The following is an 18480-nucleotide window of genomic DNA, read 5'->3' on the forward strand; positions in this document are numbered from 1 at the left end:
TAATGAGCAGTAAATGGATGAAATTGAATTGAATTGAATTCGTTACTTGTAAAGCGTGAGCTGTCGCTTCCAAGGGAGTATCCTGGTGCTATAACGGAACAGGGATGTGAGGCTGCCAGGGAACATAACTGTAGCTTTCATAGGAAAAAGGGATGAGGACATCTTACAGAATTTAAGAATCTAACAAAGTGCTCTTTTTTTTTAATCCCTTTATTTTGTGTATACTGCCATGGTTTACATAGCAACAAGTGACAACTCCCCCAAGAAAGATGCAGTAATTTAAGTTTTGCACGTAACAGAACATATGACTAATGCATATGTTATAAAGAAAGAAACCCTGGCGTGCAATTAGTCATCAGCCATAATCACAGTATGTTGTGTGATCTGTAGTGTGCGGACTGCAAGGGTCTTCAGCTGCATTGAAGAAATTAGGAAAGGGATATGTTAGACTAAATCATTATTGACAAATACCATGCACTACAACAGCGGCGTGGTATGTCTGTTAAATAGGGAGGATGTTTGCTGCATGGAAGGAGTCTGGCGACATCACAAGCAAAAGCTACAGCCCCAACAGAAGCCTTACGCGCTCACGTTGTATGGTACAATGTCACACACTCTCCAGGAGATATCCGCTGCTCGTCTTCTGTAGCTAAACGCTCAATGGCTATAGCTCTTATTGGTCAAGTTTACCTTTGACCCCATTCACAGTTTTTTAACCATCTTATATGGCTAATTGCGGTGTGTGGCAAGTCCATGGCGTGCTACCTCTTTCTCTCTCTAGAGGCTAGTCACACATTGTAGAGCTGGTAAAAACCGTATGTTCTTCTTTTGTTGGTAAAGTAAGTACTGTTCTCTAATTGGATTATGGCAATAAAAAGAATGACATCCTCAATGTCCGAGTAACGTGCATTGGTGGGAAGTCAAGGACAGGGTTAACTTTTAATGTTTTTAGCTCACCCATTGCTCCTCTTGACCCAATGTAATTAGTAGCCTCGTGGTTTGCTTATACATGCTCCAAGCATCACAGCACGGAGGTCCTAAAAGACAGAAATTTACCATATCAGCTCCATTGCAAACCACGGGCTCTGGAGATCAGTGGTTTTCAGCTTTAGGACGTAGGAATTGGAAGCGAAGGCTCTCTCCTTTGCAGCTACATTACATGCTTTACTCTTTTCTTAAAACCACCTTCTTTCTTAAGTAAGATCAGCAACGAACGATGGTTCGAATAAAGTAGGCAATGCAAAGTGCTTGCTTGCTACATGTCTTATGTCACAGCAGACTTGTTCTCAAGCGCCTAGAGGAAGGGCTGAGTGGCAGTGCTAGAAGTATTACAGTGAACATTCATTCTTATCAGGCAGAGGTCAGTTTCCGAAGTGACCCTGTCTAATAGAACAGACACTTGAGCTACCTGCGCTGATGGAGTGGGCGGAGGGGGCGGAGCAGGGTGGGATCCTCCCACTGCTTAATTTGTAAATAAAAAGGGGCCGGTGCTCAAAGCTCTCCTCTTAAACATGCGGCTGCTGCAATTAAAAGTGCGAGCACATAATACTGAGTCAGCTAATCCTGAAGCCACCTTGGGTCTCTTCCGTCCATTTATAGACACTTCCTACCCCTTCAGCTCACTCTTTCAGCTTCCTGCTTTTCCCCTTTATGACGCTTTTTCGTTTTTCTCTTCCTCCGTCTTTCCCACGTGTCTTTTGCTCGCAGTAAATGCTTGAGGCAGAAGACTAAGCGCCGGCCCTCAAAAATAAGTGCCGGTACTCAGCACCGGAAACCACAAGCACAAATTAAGCACTGGATCCTCCCCAAGATTCCTGTTTTCTCACTGAATAAGAAAATGGTACCACAGTGGCTGTGATAATGCTCTTTTCCAAGCACTCTGGACCTTCAATCAGCCACTAATTTTGACTCTCTCTGTCTCTTCTCTTTGTCATCCTCTCCCTGTCTAGCTCAGACTCTGTCTATCCTTTCTAGATGCCCCAGCACGTCTCCTGCCTCTCTGCGTCAGCACACCCAGTCCCTTCGACCTTCACTTCAGACTCGAAGAGCTGCAGCAGACCCCGATCTTGGCTAATGGAGGCTGCGGAAGAAAAACTTAATTAATCTAATGGAGCCGCTTGCGCCGGCAGAAGGCCATGGACATCACTTTCTCGTCCCTGCTGTCAATCCTTAACCTACTCCTGCCGTCCATCTCTTCCCGCGCCCCTTCCTTCCTAGCCTCCTCTCTCGCACCAGGCACTGCGCCTCCTCCAGCCTGTGCCAGTCCCCCAGTCTGAGCTCCTTCATCTGTCAGGCCTGAAACTGCTCCTGCTATCCATCTGTGCTCCACTTCCTTCTTTCCACCCTCCTCTTTTTCAGCTGGCACCTTCTCTGCCACATGCCGCTCCCTCAAACTCTTTCGGTTCTTCCTCTCATCGTCCCTCTTTCATTCTCTCGGACCCAAAGGCCCCACTTTAATCGTCTCTCTTACTCCTTTCAATTTCCTTTCTTCCTAACTTCTGGCATTATCATTATCGACGTAGTGCCTGTGCTCCTCTGTATTTCTCCTAAGACTAAGCAGTGATATGGAGCTGCATGGATGGGCCTGGGCAAGGCACCGGTCCTCCCAAAAAAAGAGGACCATTAATTAGTATACAGCATGATGTCATAGGAAGTGACTTTATGTGAAGTGATGTAACACCGCTACGATACCCCCTAATTTTGAGGAATGGTTCAATTTTCCAGTATATTACAGTCTAGAACTCACCAGGATACATTTTATCTAGTCACTTAGATATACATTTGCGTATACATATCAAAGATTGATTTATTGTTAGCGCTAGGCATTAAAACTCCACATGCATGTTTATTAATGCTCAGTGAGCTATAAACTTACTTCAGAGAACTACAGATGTGTAGGTTTACATCCTGCCATGTTCAGAGCATCCTTTCACACTTCTCTTGTACAATGAACTGTGAATTATTTCAGGGCAGTAAAGCTCTGGTATATTTAAAGGCAACGACAGGGACTAACATGAGGATAATGCCGCGATTACCTACTGGTAATCCTTAGTCCTACTCGTCCTCATCACAGTCATTATAACCCACCCACTCTACATACCAATAATCAGGGACATGGTATGTCCAGGAAATACTAAGGGTAGGCTTAGCCTTATACCGCCCCGCTTCTGTAGACAAAGTTTCACCATTTTACTTTCTGTTCTTTTTCTTGTCTGAGGTGAGTTCACCTCAAAACTAATGACCGAGTCGAGGACAAGAGACGTGGGGATAATGAACCGTACACAAGATCACCCAAGAATCTTAATTGAAACATGGTGAATATAAGATGTTTGCAAGAGTGGGAGTGGATTTACAAAGGCTGACAGGTGGAGGCACTCCTGAGAGGTGAACCCGCAATCAGTATCTATGCAAGTCCAAAAACCGGCTCCTTAAAGCAGCGGTGCTCACCCTGCAGCAATATCAAGCATCAATGCAACCTATGCTGCCTCTCAATCAATTGCTGTTCTCTAGACAGCGTTCTTTTCATGTTGTGGACAAACCTGGTGCACACTAGCCTGGCTGTTTTTTCTGGGTACACATAATTCCTCAACAATCTGAGAATATACTGAAGATAGTCTACATATTTATATTGTCAACTGGCAGTAAAGATAGGCGCTACTGGCAGTGGGTACACCCCATGCCTTCCACTAATCCTCAGTGATGGTGGCACTGCCCCCCTCTTCCCAGCATTTAATATAATTTAATATGGACAATATGTACAACAGAACCAAACCCTACATGCCCATAAGCAGAACCATGGTCCTGTGGGGCTCTTTTCTTGTTAGATATCTAGTATCACCCCCAATATGTCTAAATCGCATTTATGCATTCCGGAAATGAAGTATCAGAGACCTTCATGTGCAAATAATTATATTCTCCTCAGTTTATATAATTATAAACAAACTGAAAGTCTGCCATAACACTAGTCAACCTCAATAGTGTTTTGGTTACCCCCATCTTACAACATAGTTCAAAAACACATGGTAATCATACCAGGGCCAGAAAACATTCAAACAGTGAGTAAACTGTCGGTCGAAAGCAAGCTGGACCCATGCTCCTAAGGCCAGTGGTCAAAGAAGGATTTCCCCTTGCTCCAGGACAACATGGTAGCAGTGTATTTCTTTAGCGAAGTTTATTCCAGTGCACAAAGGGTCACCAAAAACAAAATAACGCATTTTGGCGCAGACATGCCTTGATCACGGGTTGAGATAATATGTCTCAGTCAGCCCATCCTGTTGTCCTGGAGTGCGTGGCCGGCATTGTGTGGATTATGCACTTGAACTTTGCACCGTTTTCACTATTGTTTAACATTATATCAGCTGAGGAGAATGTAATTAATTATTGCACTTTAAAGGCCTCAGAGAATTAATTTCATGAGTCTACGTATCTTTGTTCTTACCCATCACCTCTTCACTACCTTCCTCAAACCTACCTACATCTCTCTTAAATTTCAACGTCCATCTAACTTAATCTTACCTTAGTCTACCTTGCCCCTCCATCTTTCACCTTTCTCTAATTAAGTTCTCTCTTTATTGCTCTACCATGTTGTGTCTCATCTCCAGGATATCCTCTCAGATTATAGAGCGCTGTACAAATCTACATAACATAACTTCTCACTTTATCCCAACAACTAAATCTCAATCCTCCTCTTTGTCTCACTTCTGTACCTACCCCTCTCTTCCACCATGTATTCCCTTTTCTGTGCCTCACCTGATTTCTTGACTCATTTCCCTCTACTTCACCTTACTCCTCTCTATCTTTTTCTACCAATAACTATGGCGTCCTATATCTAGTCCATATCTCTCCTCTCTCTACCTCTCTTCTATCTCATTTCTCTTTGAATACGTATCTATCACACCTCTTGCTACCTGTCTCCCAAAGCCTCCCTCTCTCAACCACTCTCTATGCCTGCTTCTACCCCTCCACTCACTCTCATTCACCTCTATTTACCTGACCCCCCTCTGCGCACTTCACTGCTGTGTTCCAATCTCCCCTCTTTGCATCTCTCATCCATCTACTTCTCCTCTCTTTCAACCTCTTCATTCTTTACTGCACAACTCTAGCTCTTCACCTCTGTCTACTGCTTATGCTATTGCACCGGCTCCATTCCTCATTTCTAAATCACATCTTTTGTTCTACCTCATCTAAACACCTCCGACTACTCAACCTTTCAATTTGCCACACCATATATTAGCAACTTCGCCTCTCCACCTCCACTTATTCTGAGTGTTCTCTCCCTTGCCACCGTTACTAACTTACTCACTACTGCTTTGTCTGTGTTACACTATTTTTCTATCTATATAAAAAAATCTCCACTGTACATTTCTATCTAAACAACATTTTGTATTTCAACTCACCTTCTCTACCTCACTTCTCTATACATTTCTTTGCTTCACCTCTGTTTCTCTCTCTCTACATCACACTCTCTGCATCTCACCATCTCTCTCTCTCTAACAGTATCAATCTCACTTCTGTCGCTACCTTACCTCTGTCTCCTTACTTCCTCCCTTTTTCTGTCCAGACCTCTTTCTAACCTTCACAACACTGTCTCTTCCTTGCTGCTCTCTTTGCTTGAGCTTTGCTTTTCGTTCTGCCCCGTCTGTCTCACCACCACATCTAGCAACTTTCCATCTCTCTATTTATTTCACACTACCTCCCTAACTCACCTCTCAACCCGTCTACCTCTGCCACCACTGCAAATTCACTTCTCTTTCTACCTCACCCCTTAGGGTATCCCACTTCTCCTTCCCTTCTTCCTCCCTCTCTCCTGCATTCTAAATCTTCCTCTTATATTTATACCCCTGTCTTTACTTCACTCTTCTTTTTTTCAACTCCTCTTTGTCTTTTTTCAGGATACCTCATCTTTCTCTTGTTACCATATGTCACTCCCTACTTCACCCATCTTGAAACTCATTTCTGTCTTCATCTTCCTTCTCTTGCTATTTTACTTCTCTTACTGTACCATACTTTTTACCTCTCTGTCCTTCTTTTGTCTTCTGTCCCTTCTGATTTCTATTAATCGGCAAGGCCAGGTCACTGTCTAGCCAGAGAAGTGTACACAAATGAACAGGAGAGAAGGGTCAAAGCCGAGGAATGTAATTAAGGGAAAGGATATCAGATTTCATCTGATGGAAGGGTGAAAATCTGTACAGCAGTGTTAGGGTTTTTCCTGATGCAAACAGAATTGCAGTAGGGAGATTTATTAGTGATTAAGGCTATCTGGCAACTAAAGCTACAATTTCGAGCGCTCAGTGCATGCACCTCATTTTAATACTAAGCTATTAAATAGCCATCAAGTGAACCACACTGTGGGTAGACACTACATTGCACGTAAAATCTTATTGTTATAAGACTAAAAGTCTGGATCCAAGCACAAAAAGAAAGAGCTTTGTGAGAAATGTGGTGTTTTACACAGTGTGTTGTGCGGCCTCACCACGTAATACATTCACAATACCAACTTGGGTCCAGGCAGGCTTGTTTGTTAAACCTTAGCTCAACCGTGGGTAGATGTGGCTTCGAGCAGTCAGGCTTAAACAAAGGAACAAGTGTAAAGCATATAGAAGCACTAAATCAACAAAGGTGGGGTGACTCTAGACACAAGGATCAGTGTCCTTCCATGTTCTCTTTGGTCCAGTAAAAGTCCAGTTGCCACTGGACTACAGGTCTCCAGTCACAGCAAAACCACTGATTCCATTAGCTGAAGGGTAGTGCCTGTCTTGGGTGACTGTCTCGGCTCTCCCAGAGTCAGCAGAATAAGACTCAACTTTTGAGCATCAGGACTTGGCCTCCTAGACTACAGATTGGCATCAGTGGAGATCAGACGATGTGGCTACTGACAAGCCAGGACAGGCTCAGCGTTTGTGATCCTGGTGCTGTAACAGGAAGTCAGCCAAATGACTCTGGGAGTTCCCCTCTTCTGCCTGGGTCTCAGGTGAAACTTTTCATTGAGCTAGGTACTACAGGCACAGCCCTCTCTTTGCTAGCTTAAGGATCAACAGGTACAGCTCAGTGACTAGTGCAGTCTCTCTTGCCAGGTCCAGCGAACAGCATGGCCGTTCTTCATTGGTCCTCTCTCCAGTTCAGATGTGATCTGTGGTCTGGGTGTCAGGGATGCCACATTTATGCTCAGAAAGTGCCCTTAGGGGTGCAGCAGTTTATAGCCAATGGGTTACTAGGACCTTCACATCTAATAATGACTTCCTGCAATGTGTTGCATCTAGCTACCCCAAAGTGCCCTTGCCACCCACTTCTGAGATGACAGACCCCCTCGTTGTTTATGGAGCTTGGTAGCCCACTCTAGAAGTGTGGCTACCTGAGAGCTACACACCCAGGGAAAAAACAGTTTGGCAGCTGGTTTCCCCTGTTTGTCCCCGATGCCAACCTGTCTACCTGAGCAAAAGAGCAGCCCCTCTCATGTGGCTACTAGCTGCCCCACAAAGGTGGCTTCCCATTGTGAAGCTCGACTTTTGGCCTCACACCCTGTGTTGCTTGCTGCCAGGGAGAGGTATCACCTCCTTTAACAGTAGTCCTTTTTTATTCCCTCTACTGGGTGGTGTTCAAACCTCTCCCCAGGAGGGCAGCAGACTATCTTGCGGACAGCATCTGCGAATGGTCACTGGAAACCTTGGGCAGCACAGTGGCAGCTTTCTAAACGTTGCATTTATCAAAAGTTAGATTATATTTGACTTGGGCATCAAGTCATGTTTGATGTGATGATCATTTTGATATATTGAAGTACCAACTTTAGTGATCCCACTTAGAGGTTACCACAACTGAACTGTCAGAGTGTAAACCTGTATTTGCCAATGGGGCTACTAACTTTTACACAGTAAATATGAACACTTAGGATTACTGTTAGGACAACTAAAAATATATGACCTACTTCATAACAGTCCTAATGCAGGGTGCATGCAGGAGGTGATGTGGTCTAGAGGCATGAGCTGCCGACCCTCAGACATGGAGAACCAGTTTTGAATCCTAGTCTCACCTCATCATCCTGTGAATCACTGTAAAGCTCCCTGTGCCAAACAAAATGTGTAACAATAATTAGGTCTTTCGTAAGGCATTGTTATGTACTTGGAAAGGGGCACACAATACAAAATTGACAAAAATAAGATGTGGATTTCACCAGTCACCCAAGGCCTAAACTCTTCCAATGTTTATGAACAAAGCATTAACATTTATTGTCCGAAAGAGATACCCCATCTAGTGGTGGACCTGAACAGTATGAAACTGGAAAATCTGTGATCTGTCATGGCTGCCCCGCTGGAGCAAACTGTGTGACCTTAGTCAAATACTTTATTTCACAGAGCATTCTTTTTTATCATATACGAGAGCACCTTCAAATACATGAATGCAGGAGGTGCACTATACTAAAACCTCTCTTTATAGGTCGCAAAGGCAGTGCCAAGAGGGGAATGCAAACAGTGTTCTGACGAGCACTGTTCACTTTCTGCAGCAGCTGCTGGGGGCCGTGACAATAAATCTTCTGACACAGTTTCAGTACTGCAATTCACACTTATATGATTTAATAAAATATTAAACAAGTTTAAAAAAAAAAGTTTTTACACAAGATGTTGTTATATTTTATTATGGCTACACCAAAAAATATATATTTTAACACAAGATTCCCCTCAGTGCTTTTTCTGTTCTAGTGTGTTACAGTTGATCACAAAATAAAATGTATTAACAATAAGGTATAATTTAAGCTTGTAGTACAGATCACATTCAATTTAGGGTCCGATTCACAAAAAAACTAAAAGTACACTCTGATTTTTAAATATATGACCAAGTGTAGTTTTACTACGTTTTAGAAATCACAAATCTGATTGGATTCTGTATGGAAAGCTGTGCCTGGAGCAGGTTTCCTTGTGGATTTCTTGAGAAATCATGGAACCCAAGCCCACTGTAGACCGGGCTCCGTGGTTGAGAAGTCTACAGAGATGGAATGTATTCTGCAGCAAATACTATTTTTAAGTTATTTTTATGCAGAGAAACCCCTTCCCCTAAACCCTCATCAAATTTGGCAGTGATTAATTTCCATTTCCACTGTGTAAATGGATATATACCAGAGTTAGGCTGGAATTAAAAATATGACTCTTTCCAGGCTGGAAAGGGAAAATGACAGGAGTTGGTGAATGCTCACAAACGAACTAGTTTGTGGGTGCGAACAGACTTCCAAGGCAAACCACAACATGGAAAGACAAAGATTACTAAGGTAAATGTACTCAAATGTATTTTTACAAATGAATGTACCTATTTTGAATAGGCTCAACTGTTCATACCACGTCTTATATGTGGATCTAAGTACTATTGTTTTTTAATCTCTTTTTTGCCTCTCCCTATGGTTTATCCTTATGAGGTATGCACTAGGGGAACCAGTAAGTCACGATAGTTGGTGGAAAGAATAAATTAGGCTCCCAGCGTTATGTCGTCTGCAGTCCTGTATGATCCTCTTCAAACTAACGCATATATTTGTTTTTTATGAAAGGCAAAGATAAATGGGTATTATGCCATTGGCGTGTAATGGCAACACCTTAATTAAAATAGCGGTGGTATCAAAAATTGAGATTTATCTGTGTTTTGTTATTAGATTAATCATGCGGTTATTCTAGAACTTTAGCCATGACCACTATTGAAATGTCTGGGTTTGAGTCAAGTAGCACCATTTCCTCGAAAGACTTACTTTCGTTGAGGTCACAAGATGTGGGAAGTCACTTCCGGTACCCGTAACATTTTTGGGATTTTATGTCTACGATAACATGCTAACATGAGCTGTGTTTTATTATTTACACGCCCCCAGTATATCTTGCTTGGAGCCCCGACACTATTCAAAGCAGCACTGAAGGAGTTGACTGTAGCCTGGGTGCACTGCGCTGCCACCACTAGATGGCAGTGTGGGCAGTGATGTGGGCGAGGAGGCCTGCTTCGCTAGCCCCAGGGATCGGAATCACACCATGCCTTTTCCCGGCTGTCTTGCCACTGTCGTCACGGTGACGGAGCCTGCCCGCCTCCCACGGACGCGCTGCACGGGATTGGCTGCAGGTGCTCGGCACACACCCCGCGCCCGTCACGCGCGCCAGTGCGCGTGGTGTCCCTGGCGATGCGTCTGCTGGGAAGGGCCGCCGAGCCGCCCTACGTTTCCGGATCCCAGTGTCACGGACGGCAGATATTATATCTAAAGGCGTCTCACCGGCAGCCTGCTGAAGGGAGGACCGGGCCGGGAGATATTTCTGGTAGAGCTTCGGAGGCACGCCCACCCTTACTGGCCTGTCTTGTTGAGAACCATCTTTGAGGTCCTTCTCTCCAAGAGGACATGCTGCAGGGGCAATCCTGTGGGGTGGGATCGAGCTGTGGGCGCACCAGTCACTGAACGTCTTTTACTGCTATTTAACGCGCCGCTACTCAGGTAGACTTCAACCGCACTTTTTTGCGAAATCTCTTCGCAGTGTTATTAAAGACCTGCTCATCCGAAAGATCCCCATCGCCTGCACGCTTCTGTTAATGCCCCGCTCCTCGGATATAGGTTTCTTGCATCTCACACAGATTTAAGAACGCCAGGTCCCTCAGATAGGCGTCGATCGCCTGTCCCTCATCCCAGGCCCATTCTGCAGACCTCTAACAAGCCAACAAAAGCCAAGTTCTTAATGTAGAGGCCCACCGCCTGCCCTTCACAGTTGTATGAACGGCCGGCTCCTGAGGGAGACGCCCAACTCCTGTCTTGGTTTCCTGACTTTTCTTCCACTCTCAAAGATGGTAGCATGAGGGTAGCCGATCCGCATCTCTCCTACTACACCCGGTGTCCCCAGCTCATCTTTCTGCCTGCAGCACCTCAGGTCTTTCCAGAACCACTGCGTATGTCTTCCATTAAATCACCACGTATATCTCCTGCCACACCACCATGATTCTTCTACTACGCTCCCACCATTTTCTTCTCTGCTACACAACCACGAGTTTCAACATCCCCACCATAAACAAGTGCAGCCTCAGAGACACCCCCACTGTGCATCTCTTCTGCTCCACCACCACTGTGTCACTCAAACTTCATCACCACGGTCCTAGGAATCTCCGCTGCTTCAACACAATATGCCTCTCCAATGGCACTTGTGCCTCTACTGCTACACCATCAGCATGTCTTTCCAGCAACATCTATGTCCTCCCCACTAAATCATCTTGTGTCTCCCCCGCTACACCACCAGCTAAACCATATGCATGTCTCCCTGCTACACCACCAGCAGCTAATCCATCTGCATGCTTCTCCCCACTACACCACCAGCAGTGAAACCATCTTATCTGCATGTGTCTCCCCGTCTACACCATCAGCAGCTAAACCATCTGCATGCGTCTCCGCTGCCATACCACCGTCATATTTTTCACAGCTGCACCATTAGCACACGTCTCTCCTGTTACTACACCAGTTGTGTTGTTTGCTGCTACGAGTCCTCTACAGTACCACCTCTATGTGTCTCCGGCTACACCACCACCATGTACCTTCTACTACAATATTTTTCTCCAGGTACACTATAACCAGTGTATTAAGTGGGATAATATAGGTGGGAGTCTATTAAAGGAGCATGGATACAACAGCAGTGTATTCCTCTTTAGCACACGTTCACAAAAATGGTAATTACAATTGGAAGATATGTGACGACTGCTCAGCGAAGAACTGGGTGAGCATGTAGTCTGTACACCATAAAGACCCACTGACGGGCACTGCGAGAAACCCGCACTGCCCCAGTCTCGGGTCCAGAGCTCTCAATATTGCTTCACAGGAACACCCACCCACAACCTGAACTCACTCAGATGTCTAAATGTGACCCAGTTCACAGTATGCACCACACGAGGGTCATCATCTGCATGGAACAAACTACATACACATATAGAAAAAAGCAAATACTTTTAGTTTATGAAAGATGAAGTAAAACATGAAATATAAACAAGGACTGCATCAGTGACATTGATTAGATTAAGGGGTTTTAAAGCCATTGTTGAGAGACTGATTAGTCTTTGGTCAGACAGTCTAAGAAACTAAATACAGTTCCAGATGGAACCAATTTTAAAGTCAGTTTTAAAATAATGTCGAGACTGAGTATTAGCATAGCCCGCCCAACTTAACGTCGCGAGTATGACCATGTCTCTCGCATGCTTCACCACCACGTATCTCAACTAACTGCCCGGCTGCTACGGATTCTATGGTGCATCTTGTGAGTCCTTTGTATATAAGAGAGAGAGAGACTCTCTATGAATAGACCCATCAATGTCTCCCTTTCAGAAGCTTGTTTTTATGTGTAAGAATAACACCAGTTATTTACAGCACCACTTTAGAAATGCACAGATTATTTGTGTTTGCATTTGCATTGTGTATGTATAAGTAGATACTCGCGTATGCTATGTGTGGGTTTGTGTACATGCATGTGGGTGTTATGTTATTTATAGAATGTACATATCATCCATGAAGAGTATGCTGGCCCTGAAAACTCAAAGAAAAGCATAGCTGGAATAGCACAGAGTCAAGGAGTGGATTAAAGCAGCCAGGTTTTACATGTTTCCTTCAAGTTTCGGAGGGAACAGGTGGAGAGTATGGAACATGGATAAGGGAAGCTCGTTCCAGGCATTCGGGGCTAGGTATGAAAAGCAGCGACTTCTAGATGTGTTGTGATGGATGTGAAGCGTACACAAGCAGGAGAGAGGCGGACCGCAGGTGCCGAGTGGAGTGTAGAAATTGATTCTGTTGCCATTCAGAGAGGGCCTTGTTCATGAAGCCCCCAGTAGGTATGGCATGGGATGTTAAAACGGGCCCGCTTGTGGATTGGAAGTCAATGGAATGTACGCAGGTTGTTAGAAACTGAGTGCAGTTTTCTACGGCAGTACATTGTGTGTATTGTCATGCACAAAGTAACAGAATATTGCCATGCTCTCGGGTTGAGCCTCAAAATTTCTTCAGCATGGGTATAACTTTGACGACGAGCTGCAGCTCATGTTACACTGACTTGTGTTAATATCAATATGCAATTCTTTAAAATACTTGACATAGATCAGCAAGCCTATGTAACCTGAACGTTGCCAGACTAATTCCCAACAACATTGTGTTCTTAAAACAACACCTGTTTTGGATTACAGGAACGTGACAGTACGATCTTACTGCTAAGGGAATATTTGCATTGAGACAACCCTGACAAATTTGGGGCCATATTTACAAGAAACTGGAGCATCAATATTGATGCGCCAGTTTTCTTGCGATAATGCCTGCTCTGAGCAGGTGTTAAAAATCATGCCAAAAATGTCGCTGTGAAATCTTGCAGATTTCACTGCGCCATTTTTGCGGGCCTCCTAATGTCGGAATGCTCCTCTTGCGTACATTATGCCTGACGCAAGCAGAATGTGGCGCAAGGGTTCACAAAGTGGCGCAATGCATGCATTGCACCACTTTGTATATATTGCGCAGTGAAAACTGCCTCCTTGAGGCACATTAGTGTAAAAAATGTGACACTACGGTGGCGCAAGGAAGCACTAGGGCCTTGTAAATCTGGCCCTTGGTGCAAAAATCAGTTTTGCCATTTGAGGTGGTCCATTCCATCAGATAATGGCCCTAGTCTTCCTTGCACACCTTCATATGCTGCTTTTGGGAGGAGGGCAACTAAGTACGTGGCTCTAGAATTAATGACACTACTTTAAGTGTAGGCCTATATAAGGAGTTTAACATGAGTGGTATCCGTGCTGGTGAATGTGACAACTTCTTAACTTATGCATTTGTATTTGTGATGGATGTGCTTGGGAATCCGTTAATATGTCCAACTTGACTAGAATGATTCAGTTCCAATTTGTTTTGTTAAATATTGTGTTGAATAATGTTAGCTCTCCCAACATTAATACACTTTATAAAATATATAATGCTACAGTAATCATAAGGGAGGGATTTTTTTTAAGACACTGATTACACACAAACACACAGTGCGCATTAACCCACCAAGCTATGTTACCGACTAACATTTACTTATGTGCAAACAGATTTCGTCACCTGGGTCACCCACTTGTCCCCTAAAAACCTTCTGTACTTTGAGACAGACCTCAGTCTTCTTGATTGGAAATGCCAAATGTCAAAGGCAAGGGAAAAAAGTCACTGTATGGCGATGGGACAGTTTTATTGAGTTGAGGCACACTTCAGTCTTGACCAGAGAAATACATTACGTCACTTGGATAGGGCATGTTTTTTGTAAATCTATGTGCGGCTCCCACTACTGAGAGGAGCAGCCACAATCACATACTCGCTCAAAACGGGAAATGGATGACTGAATTCATGCACTAGTCTAAGCTTGGTCATTCTCAAAAGGAGAGTGAAAGATGGCTTCTTTGGACAGCTTGCACATAAGTCACAGCACGGCGCTGGCGCCATTGATTATACCATCACAGGTTTAGACTCCTCTGACATTAATGACAATTGTTTATGCTGTAATTCCAGACATGAGGACCATTTGACCAAACAGGAGAAGTAAGGATACTGAAGTGGCAACAACTCAGTGGAGGGAACCAGCAATTTACCGGTCCATTCTGGGGCCAAAGCGGTGATTTAGTCATATAAGAATTCATTACGGGGTGCTGGGACTAGCAGAGCCGATACAGACGTGCAGAATGTGGGCAAGATCTACTGCTGTTTGATGTATTTCAGTGAAAGTATGGAGGTCGACAGGAAGCAGACACCGATAGTTGTCTTAAGTGTCTGTGGATATAGGATGAGATTGAGGAGCTAAGCATTACACCCTTACTGAACTCCTGTTCTGGGATATTACCAACAGTTAATTGCCCTGCCTTCATTCCTTCCCTTAGTAGTCTCGGTGTTGAAAGTAGTTTGCAAATCCTAAACAAACTAACCAAACCCTGACCGACAGGCGCAGTCAGACCCCAACGGTTAAGTCACGTTCCCCTCCTCGAGACAACAACCTATTTCATGTGTGTTTCGGTCTAGCGGTTCAGACCAGGTGACTGTTTTTGGGGAAGAGATGGGACATTTTTCACAGAACCGGCCCCCAACTGTAATGGAACAGTCCAGTTACTAAGAAGATGGAAAGGCTGCAGACAGGTATCCCCAGCGGTTTCTAAGCATTGTCTCAAGCCTTTCCATCTCCGTTTTCGGCTCCCAGTGAATCTGGGACACCGCTGTTTTTAATGGCGAGTGCACAGAAGGGCCACCATCTCCCATTTGAACCATCAGCCTCAGCTCACATAATGGATACAAAAGAATAATACGAAAATTCCCCTCGGCTGCACAGTGTCTTCCGGCAGGAGATGTGATCTGGGGGCTATGTTTCTGATCTAACGGCCCACAGTCCTGGGTTCAGATCTCATTATCGACTCTTGACTGCAAAATTTATTGTGATTCTTGGCAAACTCACATTATGATCCTGTGCCCGAATTGTGTAATGTACAGAAGTAAAAAAAAAAAGAAAAAAGGCATAAAGATGCATTGGGTCGTTTTGATTACAAGTTGACATCGCCCTCCGATTACTGTGATCTGCTCTTGAGCAGATCTCAACACACCATGCTGTTCTGTACACAGCATACTCTTACTGCTTGCTATTTGTAAGGAAATGCCTCCTTGGCATGGTTACCCCCTGACTTTTTGCCTTTGCTGATGCTGTTTTGATTTGAAAGTGTGCTGAGGTCTGCTAACCAGGCCCCAGCACCAGTGTTCTTTCCCTAACCTGTACTTTTGTTTACACAATTGGCACACCCTGGCACCCAGGTAAGTCCCTTGTAACTGGTACCCCTGGTACCCAGGGCCCTGATGCCAGGGAAGGTCTCTAAGGGCTGCAGCATATCTTATGCCACCCTGGGGACCCCTCACTCAACACAGACACACTGCTTGCCAGCTTGTGTGTGCTGGTGAGGACAAAACGAGTAAGTCGACATGGCACTCCCCTCAGGGTGCCATGCCAACCTCACACTGCCTATGCAGTATAGATAAGTCACCCCTCTAGCAGGCCTTACAGCCCTAAGGCAGGGTGCACTATACCATAGGTGAGGGCACCAGTGCATGAGCACTGTGCCCCTACAGTGTCTAAGCAAAACCTTAGACATTGTAAGTGCAGGGTAGCCATTAGAGTATATGGTCTGGGAGTCTGTCAAACACGAACTCCACAGCACCATAATGGCTACACTGAAAACTGGGAAGTTTGGTATCAAACTTCTCAGCACAATAAATGCACTGATGCCAGTGTACATTTTATTGTAAAATACACCCCAGAGGGCACCTTAGAGGTGCCCCCTGAAACCTTAACCAACTACCCGTGTAGGCTGACTGATTTTAGCAACTCGAGGCATGTTGCTGGCCACATGGGGAGAGTGCCTTTGTCACTCTGTGGCTAGTAACAAAGCCTGCACTGGGTGGAGATGCTTATCACCTCCCCCTTGCAGGAGCTGTAACACCTGGCGGTGAGCCTCAAAGGCTCACCCCCTTTGTTACTGCACCACAGGGCATTCCAGCTAGTGGAGTTGCCCGCCCCCTCCGGCCACGGCCCCACTTTTGGCGGCAAGGCCGGAGGAGATAATGAGAAAAACAAGGAGGGGTCACTGACCAGTCAGGACAGCCCCTAAGGCAACCTGAGCTGAAGTGACTCTGACTTTTAGGAATCCTCCATCTTGCAGATGGAGGATCCCCCCAATAGGGATAGGAATGTGACCCCCTCCCCTTGGGAGGAGGCACAAAGAGGGTGTAGCCACCCTCAGGGCTAGTAGCCATTGGCTACTGCCCTCCCTGACCTAAACACACCCCTAAATTCTGTATTTAGGGGCTCCCCTGAACCTAGGAACTCAGATTCCTGCAACCTAAGAAGAAGAGGACTGCTGAGCAGAAAAACCCTGCAGAGAAGACGGAGACACCAACTGCTTTGGCCCCAGCTCTACCGGCCTGTCTCCCCCCCTTCTGAAGAAACTGCTCCAGCGATGCTTTCCCCAGGGACCAGCGACCTCTGAATCCTCAGAGGACCGCCCTGCTCTAGAAGGACCAAGAAACTCCCGAGAACAGCGGCCCTGTTCACCCAAGACTGCAACTTTGTTTCCAAAGGAGCAACTTTAAAACGACTGCGTTTCCAACCAGAAGCGTGAGACTTGCAACTCTGCACCCGACGCCCCCGGCTCGACTTGTGGAGAACAAACACTTCAGGGAGGACTCCCCGGCGACTCCGAGACTGTGAGTAACCAAAGTTGTCCCCCCTGAGCCCCCACAGCGACGCCTGCAGAGGGAATCCCGAGGCTCCCCCTGACCGCGACTGCCTGACTCCCAGATCCTGACGCCTGGAAAAGACCCTGCAATCGCAGCCCCCAGGACCTGAAAGATCGGAACTCCAGTGCAGGAGTGACTCCCAGGAGGCCCTCTCCCTTGCCCAGGTGGTGGCTACCCCGAGGAGCCCCCCCCCCCCTTGCCTGCCTGCATCGCTGAAGAGACCCCATGGTCTCCCGTTGATTCCAATTGAAAACCCAACGTGTGTTTGCACACTGCACCCGGCCGCCCCCGTGCTGCTGGGGGTGTACTTTCTGTGCTAACTTGTGTCCCCCCCGGTGCCCTACAAAACCCCCCTGGTCTGCCCTCCGAAGACACGGGTACTTACCTGCTGGCAGTCTGGAACCGGGGCACCCCCTTCTCCATTGAAGCCTACGCATTTTGGGCACCACTTTGAACTCTGCACCTGACCGGCCCTGAGCTGCTGGTGTGGTAACTTTGGGGTTGCTCTGAACCCCCAACGGTGGGCTACCTTGGACCCAAACTTGAACCCCGTAGGTGGTTTACTTACCTGCAAGAACTAACAATTACTTACCTCCCCTAGGAACTGTGCAAATTGCACTGTGTCTAGTTTTAAAATAGCTATATGTGTTTTATTTGAAAAGTATATATGCTATTGTGATTATTCAAAGTTCCTAAAGTACTTACCTGCAATACCTTTCATGCAAAGTATTACATGTAGAATTTGAACCTGTGGTTCTTAAAATAAACTAAGAAAATATATTTTTCTATACAAAAACCTATTGGCCTGGAATTGTCTCTGAGTGTGTGTTCCTCATTTATTGCCTGGGTGTATGTACAACAAATGCTTAACACTACTCCTTTGATAAGCCTACTGGTCGACTACACTACCACAAAATAGAGCATTAGTATTATCTCTTTTTGCCACTATCTTACCTCTAAGGGGAACCCTTGCACTCTGTGCATACTATTCCTTACTTTGAAATAGTGCATAGAGAGCCAACTTCCTACACTATTGTTCAACGGAGTTTAGTGAAGCCCTTAAATATCCCCTTCTGTCCCCTTCGAGTACACACTCTTCACTTGGCTACAGTATTAGGATGTTAGATTCAACAGAAGTCATTGTTAGGGCCCAGGATCATTCCATTACAAATGTGTAACAGGCCTGCAGGCATAGCGAAGTTTAAGAGATGGGTTAGGCTGAA

At 45.4% G+C, this 18480-nt stretch overlaps 1 protein-coding gene across 3 annotated transcripts in view; it reads right to left on the bottom strand.

Annotated features, from left to right (window-relative positions):
* MAP3K12 (mitogen-activated protein kinase kinase kinase 12) overlaps nucleotides 1-18480 on the bottom strand; it is a 291349-nt gene that overhangs the window by 65327 nt on the left and 207542 nt on the right. The window lies entirely within an intron of this gene.

The sequence above is a fragment of the Pleurodeles waltl genome, chromosome 4_2, assembly GCF_031143425.1.
Source record: "Pleurodeles waltl isolate 20211129_DDA chromosome 4_2, aPleWal1.hap1.20221129, whole genome shotgun sequence".
Taxonomy (NCBI): Eukaryota; Metazoa; Chordata; class Amphibia; order Caudata; family Salamandridae; genus Pleurodeles; species Pleurodeles waltl.